Source organism: Elephantulus edwardii, unplaced genomic scaffold (assembly GCF_000299155.1).
Source record: "Elephantulus edwardii isolate Elephantulus edwardi_28Jun2011 unplaced genomic scaffold, EleEdw1.0 scaffold00182, whole genome shotgun sequence".
Classification (NCBI taxonomy): Eukaryota; Metazoa; Chordata; class Mammalia; order Macroscelidea; family Macroscelididae; genus Elephantulus; species Elephantulus edwardii.
The window spans coordinates 2,986,657-2,997,681 of NW_006399932.1; positions in this window are offsets into that span (position 1 = coordinate 2,986,657).

The following is an 11,025-nucleotide window of genomic DNA, read 5'->3' on the forward strand; positions in this document are numbered from 1 at the left end:
CTACTGAGGCGAGATGGTATCTCATTGTGCTTTTAATTTGCATCTCTCTTATTGCCATTGATTTTGAGCATTTCTTCATGTGTCTGTTGGCCATCCAAATATCTTTCTGTAAGTGGCATTTTATGCTCCCTTTTAATCTTTGTTTTGACCACTTAATTGCTTTTTAGGAACCATTTCTTTCTTTTTTTGAAATATTTTTGACTCTCAGATGCAGAACCTGTGGATGGGGAGAGCCAAAATCCTACCAGGAAAAAAAAATTCTGATCAATGAATTAGTGCCATCTAAGTTTCCTTCCTCACACTCTATCACTTTAAAGCCTGAATTATTCATCTCCAGCCTCAGTGCTGGTCTCCAGCTGCTCTTATTGAAAAGGCCCTGTTGACTTTGAGCTTGAGAATTTGTATGTGCTATAATACAGATGTCATTAAAATATAACATTTACCTGCTGAGAATCACATTATACTATTTATAAAACCATATAATTTCAATAACTAAACTCAGCAAGATTTTATAGCTCTCTCCACCTGTAGTCACAAAAGTGCTGACTCATCACTCTAGACCCGCCGCTAACCAATGTGGATGTCCCAAAAATCTGCAGCGAGTCTTGGTTTTGCATCATTTCTGTGTAACCTTTTTTTCCTTCTTTTTCTTTTTTGGCAGTTAAAAGGCCTCCTTCTAAAAGGTTACAATTAATTAAAGGCTCAAATTAACACCAGGAAAACTTTCATGTCACAAAATTCTCAGTGCCTCCGTAGTTAGAAAGCACTGTATTTTTCATATCATAACGATAAATTAAAATTCATGAATGTCTTTAAAAATTTATAGGTGTTTTAATAGCCAATTTTGGTTTTGCTAGAGATATACTAAAAGAAACCTCCTTTGATGTGCTGAAATGACTTCTTCCTTGTTTCCTTACCCCTGCCTTTGGCTAATTTATTTTGCTTTATATACACTTTCTCTCCTCCATTCTCATTTTCTCTCTTACACACACACACACACACACACACACACACACACACACACACACACACACCTTCTAAATCTTACTCTCTTTTAAACAAAATGCTTAAGTTACTTTGATTATACAACATTATAGTTGAGCTGCTAACCAAAAGTCAGTTGAATACACCAGCCACTCTGAGGGAGAAAGAGAAATTATCTTCTTCCATCAAGATTTTCTGTCTTTGAAACCTGATGGAGGATTATCAGGAGTTGGAATTAGAGGAAGGTATTCCTGAAATGGTACCTTGTTGATGTTTTTGTTGAGTGCCGTCAAGATGTAGGCTACTCATAGTGACCCTATGAACGAAAGTCCTCAACAATTGTGTGACTTTCATCCTTTCTCCGGGTTCATAGGGTTTCTTTCCAGAGGCAAGCTATTACAGAAGTGGATGCCACCCCTGCTTCCAAGCTTGTTTTAATTGGGGAGCTCCACCAAACACTGTCCGCATTTGACACATCAGTGACACAGTGTTCAGCTTCACAACAACCACCAGTTACCTCTATACGGCAAGTGGACACACCAGGGATACACGAACTAGAAGAATGTTTGAACAAAAACAATAAAAAACAGGCCTGAGTGCCACGGATTAGAAGTTACCCACCTTTGGCTTGATAGCATCACTTTCTCTCCACCAGGCCAACTGATCTCTCTCTATGTCGGTGTTATTATTAAGTACTATCTAGTGATATACGATATTTTGTCTGGAATTTAAAAATAAGGATATAGGAACAAACATTACCTCATAAAGATAGACAAGTAGTTCACTGGATCCCATTTCCACTTTGAGGCACAGTTGACTGCATTAGAGTTGAGGTGAGATGGGGCTATAAAAACAGCAGGGAAAGTTAATCATCTGAGAATTGACTACTGCTTTGTTGTTTGTTTGTTTTTTTTTGTTTGTTTTTTTTTAAGCCTACAGCACCCGGTATTCCCAGGCAGTCTCCCATCCAAGTACTAACCAGGCCCGACCCTGCTTAGCTTCCGAGATCAGACGAGATCGGGCGCGTTCAGGGTGGTATGGCCGTAGACTGACTACTGCTTTGTACATCCACCAACTTCTCAGAAGCATGATGAGGGGATGGGAGGTTTCTTCTTGACTTCAGCCATGGTATGCGTGTGTGTCCAGGAGTGGAAAGATTTCTCTCTCTCTCTGTGAGATTTGGTGATTCACTTTCTTTTTTTATGATCTTTATATTTATTTTACATTCAGATTTTTTTATTGCCATTCTTATCTGTAGAAGTATTATGTCATTTAAAAGTTTTTACGAAGCTATTAGTCTCGATCACACCCTGAAGCGGTTATTTCCACAGGTTAATGATGTGTTATAGAAAGAACAGTTTCCTTTTTTATTCTTGATGAATTTGTCCTTTAATTTCATTTAGCCACCATTTTGTCTTACATGATGGAAGCGTGTACATTCAGATGCACTGAAGATTGATAAAAATCGATGTCAGCTATGCTTTGAACTGCACCTCAACTTTACAAATGCAATTGGCTCTTTTCTTTGAAAAGGGAGGATCACAAAGTCTATTTGATTATTTTGCTAAAGACAAACTTCTCTTGGTAAAAGAGAGTCTGTTATGAGATGAGGTTTATAACCTCATGTTATTTAGATGAAGCGGGAGGGGAAGGAAGTCCTTAAAGAGGAAAGCAGATCTGGAAAATAAGGAAATTTGACAAAGCCCCAGACAACTATTTTCACCTTGTTACCTGCACTTGTTTTTACTAGATGGGGAATCTTGACTAAAGTGTTCAGCCAGGGGCCTCCACTGAAGGCTGGCAACCAGATTTATTAATCATTTCAGGAAAAATGAAGTATATCTTCAAAGACAACACCCTCTCTTTGGCTTCATAGACTCTTTTTAGGTTTTACTGTTAATAAGATTAAAAAGGAGATCAGCAGTAAAGATATTGGAGTGGAGTTTATTATGAGAAAAAGTATACATTAAGGATCAGCTCCTCCACCACTTAGCTCAGTGCTTTGTGTACACATTCTTCCATTCAGAATTTTTTATTGCTGTTTGTTTTGGGGAAGAAAGTCCCTGTTGAAAGAATGGGGGCATGAATAGATAATTTGCTTTCCCAGTGCTCTTTCCGTTGTACCAGGCCATGTCTCCCTCCCAACCTTGTGGTTCGCTCTACTGATCAGGGTTGTGGGTCTCTGTTGGCCGAAACCCAATCTTCTTGCAAATAAAGGAGTCATCTGACAACACTTGAATTTGCTGAGTCCCATCTGAACCAATCAGAGGCTGCACTTGATGCAGGAGATGAGGAGAAGTTTATAATAGGATCAGTTTTGTTTGCAATTTGTTTCTAATAGATGCCAATAAGCCAGTTAACGAGGCTCCAGTTAATGGACATTTTATTGTTCCCCCCCCCCCCCTCCGCTGGTGCACATGACCTTTCCTTAGAAGCATTTGGGACGCCTAAAAACATGGACCTGATGCCTGGTAGCCCGAGGGCTCTCTGTGCTCTGGAGAACTTGTTCGCCAGCTCGAGTGCAGACCAAGCCAAAATACTTTGATCATCCTGTCAGTGGGAAATTTACAGCAACATGCTGGCTTTTGTTCCATGTGTATTTCTCCAAATATAATATCTCCCTCAAGAAATCAATGATAAGCTGTTAAACTAAAGAGCATGGTAACATCCACAGAGCAGTAAATTAATGGTCTTTTGTGGATAGATGGTTACAGATTTCATCATAAAAAATGGATAAAAGATTACATATCACACAGAGCGAAACTTTTAATAACTCAACATGACTTTTCTTAATGGGTTTTATTCATTTTAATCATTATAGTGTCAATGATGATTATAGCCTTATTAGATTGTAGTGATTGAGGGGCCTGTTTATGAGATATTGAAAATCTCAGGCTGCTCGGAACAGCCCGGTGGCCTGTGTGGGTTTGATGTGTAACTTTATCTGAAGGAGTGTGGCTTGTCAGGAGCATTTCAATTAATAATTTTATTAAATTGCTCCTGTCTTTAGTGACCTAGGTCACAGATGACTTAAGGATTCCACAACATGAGCCTTTCAAAACAGTTGAGCTGTAGCAGTATAAATCAAAGGTAGGCATGTATGTATGTGTGTAACTAAGCTCGGTCCAGGAAAGTCCATGAGCAAAATGGTACAACTGAGTTCATCTTCTCTCTCAGGATATGGTAGACTCTTCTCTCTGCCTTCATGGACCCTCCCCAGAAAGGTGCTATTTAAACAACGGGTTCTGAAGCTGGAACACACAAATCTGAAAGAGAAAATTCTGTGTGTTCCATAATGCCTGGATCCATGAACAAAATAAAAGCCCGGGCTCCATTAGTAATTAATAAGATGTTCTTCCAGAAAAATGGCTTGAAAAACAAGTTTCTAAAAAATCTTGTTGTACCAAAGGTGTCAATGCTGCTTCTTAATTTAAAAACCTTACAAATTAATACCTTGAGGAGCCAGGATCATAACACTATCCAGCTGAGAGCCTCTTGATTTAGTATTGATTCTTCAGAATGTCTATTTCCATTACAAACAATTCTGTCACCCAGAAATTATTCCAAATGTTTCACTGTAATGAAAGCCATATATAATAGGCATATGAGAAGCAGTGGGTCATGGTACCATGGCAGGCAACCAGGGCTTAAGTTTGAGTTACCTCTTTTACTAGCAAATGTTTTGGGGCAAGTGATTTCAGATATCCTAAGCCCTATTTATTCATATGGAAAAATGGGAAAATAATACCTGTTCGACTATATCCTTCACATAATTGTTTAAAAAAATCAAATAATCATAAGAAACTAATTTTTCAAGTTAGTCTTAAGATGGCCACTGAGATCAAGGAACTTGGCTTTTGTACAAAGTTCATTGTTAGGCACAAAACATCAAATGACTTGATGAAGACCTAGGAAAGCCACATTCCATCATGGTATAAGTTATTCAACTGCAGTCACTGAAAAAAGATCAGTGAGGGAGCTCAGGATAACTTCTTCCTTTATTGAAGGAAAAAGAAAGAGAAATATTTGAATTTAAAAAGATGGCGGAAGCCAGTGGCAATAGCTCGGGAATAGTCTCTTTTCCAGAAAGAAGCGACATTATCTGTTACCCACAGTCATATCCTCTAGGCTTATGGTGTGTCTGATGGACCACGCTCAGGATCAGCCTCAATGGAAACACACTTCAACAGAGGAGAAAGGGGTGAAGGATAGTTGCAGCTCTGGGATTTAGAAGGGAAGATAAAGAAAGAGCAGAGGTGGAGAAAATCCAGAAGTTTAAAGAAATTTTGCATTAGAGAAGTCACCACTGTTTATCATAATAAAAAGTTCAGTGTAGACAGTGTCTGTTAGGTGCTTGGCAAAGGATAAAGTTGAATATGGAAGAGAGTAAGGAGCAGGTAGTGCAGGATAGATCGCAGACCGAGTTCTTTCCCAATCCTGCTACACCACCATGGCCTGGCTTTCCTCCTAGTTGTCAACTCCACTCAGTATTTGTTCAGCTATCAAGGGAAAGGTCCTCTGGGATCTGTCTCAGCTACCCATCTTCTTGGGTAGATATAGCCAACTTGTTGTCGTTAGATGCCTTCAAGTCGCCTACAAAGCGTGACAACACTATGAACAGCAGATCTGCACTTTGCTTTTTCTTGGGCCATTCTCCCAATCCCCATCATGCTCAAGTCCATTGTTGTCATCACTGTGTCTTTCAGTCTCATCGAGAGTCTTCCTCTCTTTCACCTTTCCCAGCATCTTGGTTTTTTTCAACAACTTCTGACAACACACCCAGGGTTTGTGAGATGAAGTCTCACCACCCTTGCCTCTAAGGAACACTGGTTGTACTGTCTCCAAAGAAGATTTGTTTATTCTTTTGGCAGTCCATGGGATATTCAGTACTCCTCTCCAATAGAAATTCCATATGACCCAGCTATTCCACTACTTGGAATATACCCTGAGAAAATGAGAATGGAGGCACAAACTGAGATTTGTACAACAGTGTTCATAGCAACATTATTCATCATCGCAGGAACATGCAAACAGCCCAAATGTCCAATCACAAATGAATGGATTGAGAAATTATGTTACATTCACACAATGGAATAGCATGCAGGAGCAATAACTTTGTAAATTATTACCTAATTTGGGAGGGACTGGAGAGCATTATGCTGAACTAACTCAGTCCCATGAGGATAAATATTGTATAAAATCATTATTGTAGAATTAGTGTAAGGATCCAGGAGGGGTGAGAGAGGCTGGAAGCAGAGGAGTGTGGATGTGCGGGGGGAAAGGGAGATTAATCATTGGATTATATAAATTGTGGGGGGGTCGGTGAAAGAATTTGTTCAAACTTGTATTCGAATTTTGTAATAAACTAGTAGGGAAGAAAAATAAAGATGGAAAACAGAAAAAAAAATATTATTCTTCACACCACAGTTCAAAGACATCGATTCCTCTTTAATCTTCCTTACTCATTGTCCAACTTTCAGATGCATAGGAAGCAATTGAAAACACCTGACTTGCGTCAGGTGTACCTTAGTTTTCAAAATTACATTCTTGCTTTTTAGTAAATTATCCATCAGAACACCCACAGATATTCTGCTTGGTAATGTGAAAAATTCAAATGTTTAAAAAATTTAATTCCTTCTGTTCATAGCCTTTTAGTCTTAATGTTTGCATCCTATTATGGAACTCGTATTTAAACCTATGATTTCCCTACATATCTCCAACTCCTAGATTTCTATGTCTAGCTCCAACTTCCTGCTACAGTTCAGAACTGACTTTTTAACAGGTCATCTGTACTTCACCATATGACTCTTGTCATTCTAATAAAAATTGCTCCTCCCCTTTAATGACCTACTTTTTTAGTAACATCACCACTGACCAGTTTTGGAGTCATTATCTACTTCATATCCTTATATGAAATCATATATCACATGCCTAGTATAAAATCTAACATGAAAAACAAAGCCACTGTTCTCAAATTTATTTCAATTCATGACGACCCTTTATCAGTTTTCTGAGGCTTGTTACAAGCAGGAGTGGCATCCAATTCTGAAAAAGCTTGCCTCCAGAAACCCTATGAACCTGGAGAAATGATGAAAGTTATACAAGTGTTTAGATCTTTTATTCATAGCATTGCTATGAGTAGCCTACAACTCAACAGTACTTAACAACAACAATAAATATTTATAGGACTAAATTGCCCATTTTTCTTTCATAGAGTAACTAGTGCATTAGAACTGCCCACTTTTCAGTTAGCATTTCAACACACAACACACTAAGTTTTTAACCACTAAGTCATGCCAATTCTAATTTCTTACATTGGGGCCTTAAAAAATCCATAAATTCTTTAACACTCTTCCTACTGAGAGGTTGAGTCTTTGTTGATCTCCCTTATATTTAGGATTCTGTAACTCTTTTGACCATAGAGTATTGTGAAAGTGATACCATGAGACTTCCAAGACTTACTCATAAGAGGTGATTCAACTACCATCTTGCTCCTTGGGAGAGTTGTGCTTGGACTCTGAGTCACCAGGTGAGCCTTGAGGTTCCCAATCTACAGAAGAGACCAAGCAAGAATACATGGAAAGACTACACCCACCCTCTTGCTATTCCAGCTACTATCCAACAAACCTGTATAAAAATAGGCTGGTGGGAATGTCTTCCTTTAACTTCACAAGGGAGAAAGAGACTCAATATCAGCAGCACAGTCCTAAGTGGGGTCCTATGAAGTAGAATAAGACATGCCTCCCTCCTCCAACTTTTACCAATTCTGACACCAACTCTTCCTCCCATACTAATTTTTATTTCCCTGCTGGGCTCAACAATTCCTTGCAATGACCACAGAGAACTCAAAAACAATACTAATAGTCATGAAGTTTTAAAGGAAGCAATAAGTTGCAATTCAAGGTCAGAAATTACTTAGCATACATACAGTTCTTTGATCAGGACACTCTCAATTTTAGTGCCTTTTCTCTGATTCTTGGCTTCTTGTCTCTCTCACCAACTGACCTCTGCTCTGCTTGTCAAGTGTTACCAAGCTCTTATAGTTCTGTCCATAAGTGCTTAGACACACCTCACTTTGCTAGTAGACCTCAGCCCAAAGGTGTTCAGTTCAAGCTCCATGAGATGGCAGGTATGCACCTTGTTCTGTCAACAAGTCTCTTGCTCGAAGACACTCAACTCTCTTGTTCTGTGGACTCAGAAGACCACTGCATCATTTCCTTGTCATAATCTTATAGTTCAGTTAGAATGATAAGATTATAACTAGAAAAGTCACCAGAAACCACGAGAGATGATTATTTCATAAATCACTGAGTTCTGGGATTAATTGTGACAAGGGAATAGTCAGTCAAATACTTTACATCCATCCCTGTCTCCTCCTCTTCCCACCAATTTAGGCCAGTCCATTATCACCTTGCCTGGCCTTTTGACTGGAAGGTCAACTAACACTTTTGGGTGAATGAAAGTAAACTCCACGAAAATAGGCTTTGTGGAGAAGATTAAATCTAGTTAGGTCAGAATTTTATGACAATTAATTTCTCCCTGATGTTGTAAAACTGCTGATGTGTGACCCAAATGAATTCCAGAAAGAAGATGGGATGTAAGCCTCCATTAGCAAAGAAACAATGAAAAGGAAGGAAAAAGATTTGAAGAAATTAAGCATTGCTAAGTTCTGCAAGTTGCTTGTTTAGAGTTGGTTCAAATAGTTCCCCCTGTAATTTTAATCTTCTTGATTTTTTTCTTGTCACTGGAGATCAGACCACTCACTGAAGTGTTTCTTCCAGGAGGATAAGACAAAGATTGTCTTGTATTTTTCTCTCTGTGCCAATTGGTGCTTTCAAAGTTTTCCATCTGAGGTGTTTAGATTTTTGCTTCTCTTAATCCCTAGACAGCATAAAAGCGTGCAGAGAGCTTCTGACTTACATATTCAGTGAGAAAAAACCTTCCAATTCTTAGAGCCTTTTTGAATTGTTCTACTTTTCAGTTTTATCTATTGGAATGTAAAATTTCAGCCCTTTAATAAATTGTCTATTAATATTTAATTTCTTATATCATGGTATGGTTACAGGATAACCACAATTGCTACATGGAACAATAACAGAAGATGCATTTAACTATCAATAGATGGGGACGCAAATAGATAGCAAAGGTAATATACATGAAAAATAGTCTGTCAAGCAACGTCAGCCGCAATGAGCATGAATTTACCACCACGTACAGTAGCCACAATGGCTCTCATTGTTGATTCATCCTCTGATTACCCTGTTTGCGCTGCAGACAAAATGGTCTAAATGAAGACCGAGATAATAAGTGAACTATCTATCATCTCTTTTATTTTTATTCTGAGCTGGGCGAATTGGCAGAAAGAGAACAGTAAATGGAGATTCCTGCTGGTTCTGTGTCATAGGACTCTTTTAAAACACTGAAGGTGCCGTGAATTATTTAAGACAGAGAATAGAAAGTAGGACTTGGAGATTTTACCGAAGCTTTATGTCCCGTTCTTTCCCCACACCCTGACCATAATAATAGCAGATTCTGGGTTTATTTTGTTGTTGTTATTGTAGTTGTTATTAAAAAAAAAAGCTATCAGTGCCAAGACATTTACTTTCAGGAAAATATAGAACAACCAAGCCAGGAATTAATGAAAGGGTCAGAGTGGAAACAAATACTAGCGATGCAGGCTGAGAATCTCAGGGAATATTTTCAGCTAATCAGAGACTCGTAAACGTAGACCCACTTTAAGCAGTTTCTGCCTACCTGGCATCTGTACATGAAGGTCCCTCAGGAACACTCACCTCACCGTATTTAAGAGTTGTTGCTATATTCTTCCTCTAACCATCTCATAAAAAAGAAAGTTAACCCTGTTCATTTTCTGCTTCATTTTTTTCCTTGCTTTAATGACTCTAGACCTTCCCTTCTTCCTCAGGCTAAAGCCTTTCTTTTTGTTTCTCTATTTGCTTGCTTACTATGCTATCAGTGCTAAAAGAAGTAGAAAAAGCTTAAGTTTCAGAGCCCTTCATGGGCAAAGGCCCCACTGATGGCTCTAGCAGAGAATCCAACAATGTGTTCAAATGGTCATATATTTTTGTAAAATCTGGAAAAATAAAATGTTTTAGCTGATTTTACTTTCCCCTCCAACCTCCTCTTAGGTATACTATACCTTTTATCAGATGGCAATTTTTAGATTGGGCTAAAGGATATAGAATTGAGTTTGGAGATGCATTTACTTTGTTTTAGTGGGACATCCTTATCTGCTTTGGAAAACATTTGCATTTGTAGTTAACAATTGTCAGTTACACCAGTAGAGGGAATATTTTCTAATATAATCTTACTTCTCACTGTATTGAACCACTTTGTGTTAGTCCGAAATGAAGAACTTGAAAGTGTATCCTGCTGTGTTGTTGTGAAGGAGGGACAAGACAGGAAATACATAGAGATAGAAGTTGATCTGTGGAAAGTTCTTTCAGTCCACAGGCATTTAAAATTGTTATGCAAGAAAATTCAATTCAGTGATACCTGGTTCATACGTCAGTTCTCTCCCATCAGGAATATCTGTGTTTCATTGATTATGCAAAGGCATTTGAATGTGTGGATTACAATACATTGTGGCTAACCTTAAGGAAAATGGGAATCTCAGAAAACTTGATCCTACTTATATGAAACCTACACTTGGACCAAGAAGCAGTGCTCAGAGCAGAGCAAGGAAACACTACATGGTTCAAAATCAAGAAAGGAGTGCGTCAGGAATGCATCCTGTCCCAGTACCTTTTCAATCTGTATGCAGAACAGATAATTTTTGCAAGCAGGCCCTTATGAGGAGGAGTGCGGCATCAAGGTTGCAGGAAGACTCATTAACAACCTATGATATAACAACCTTGCTTGTTGAAACTGAAGACCTGAAGCACTTGCTGCAAAAGGTCAAGAACTGTTGTCTTCAATATGGATTGAAGATCAACGTAAAGAAGACAAAGATTCTCACCACTGGGCCAATTGGCAGCACCATAATAGATGGAGAAGAACTTGAGGTTGTTAGCAATTATAACT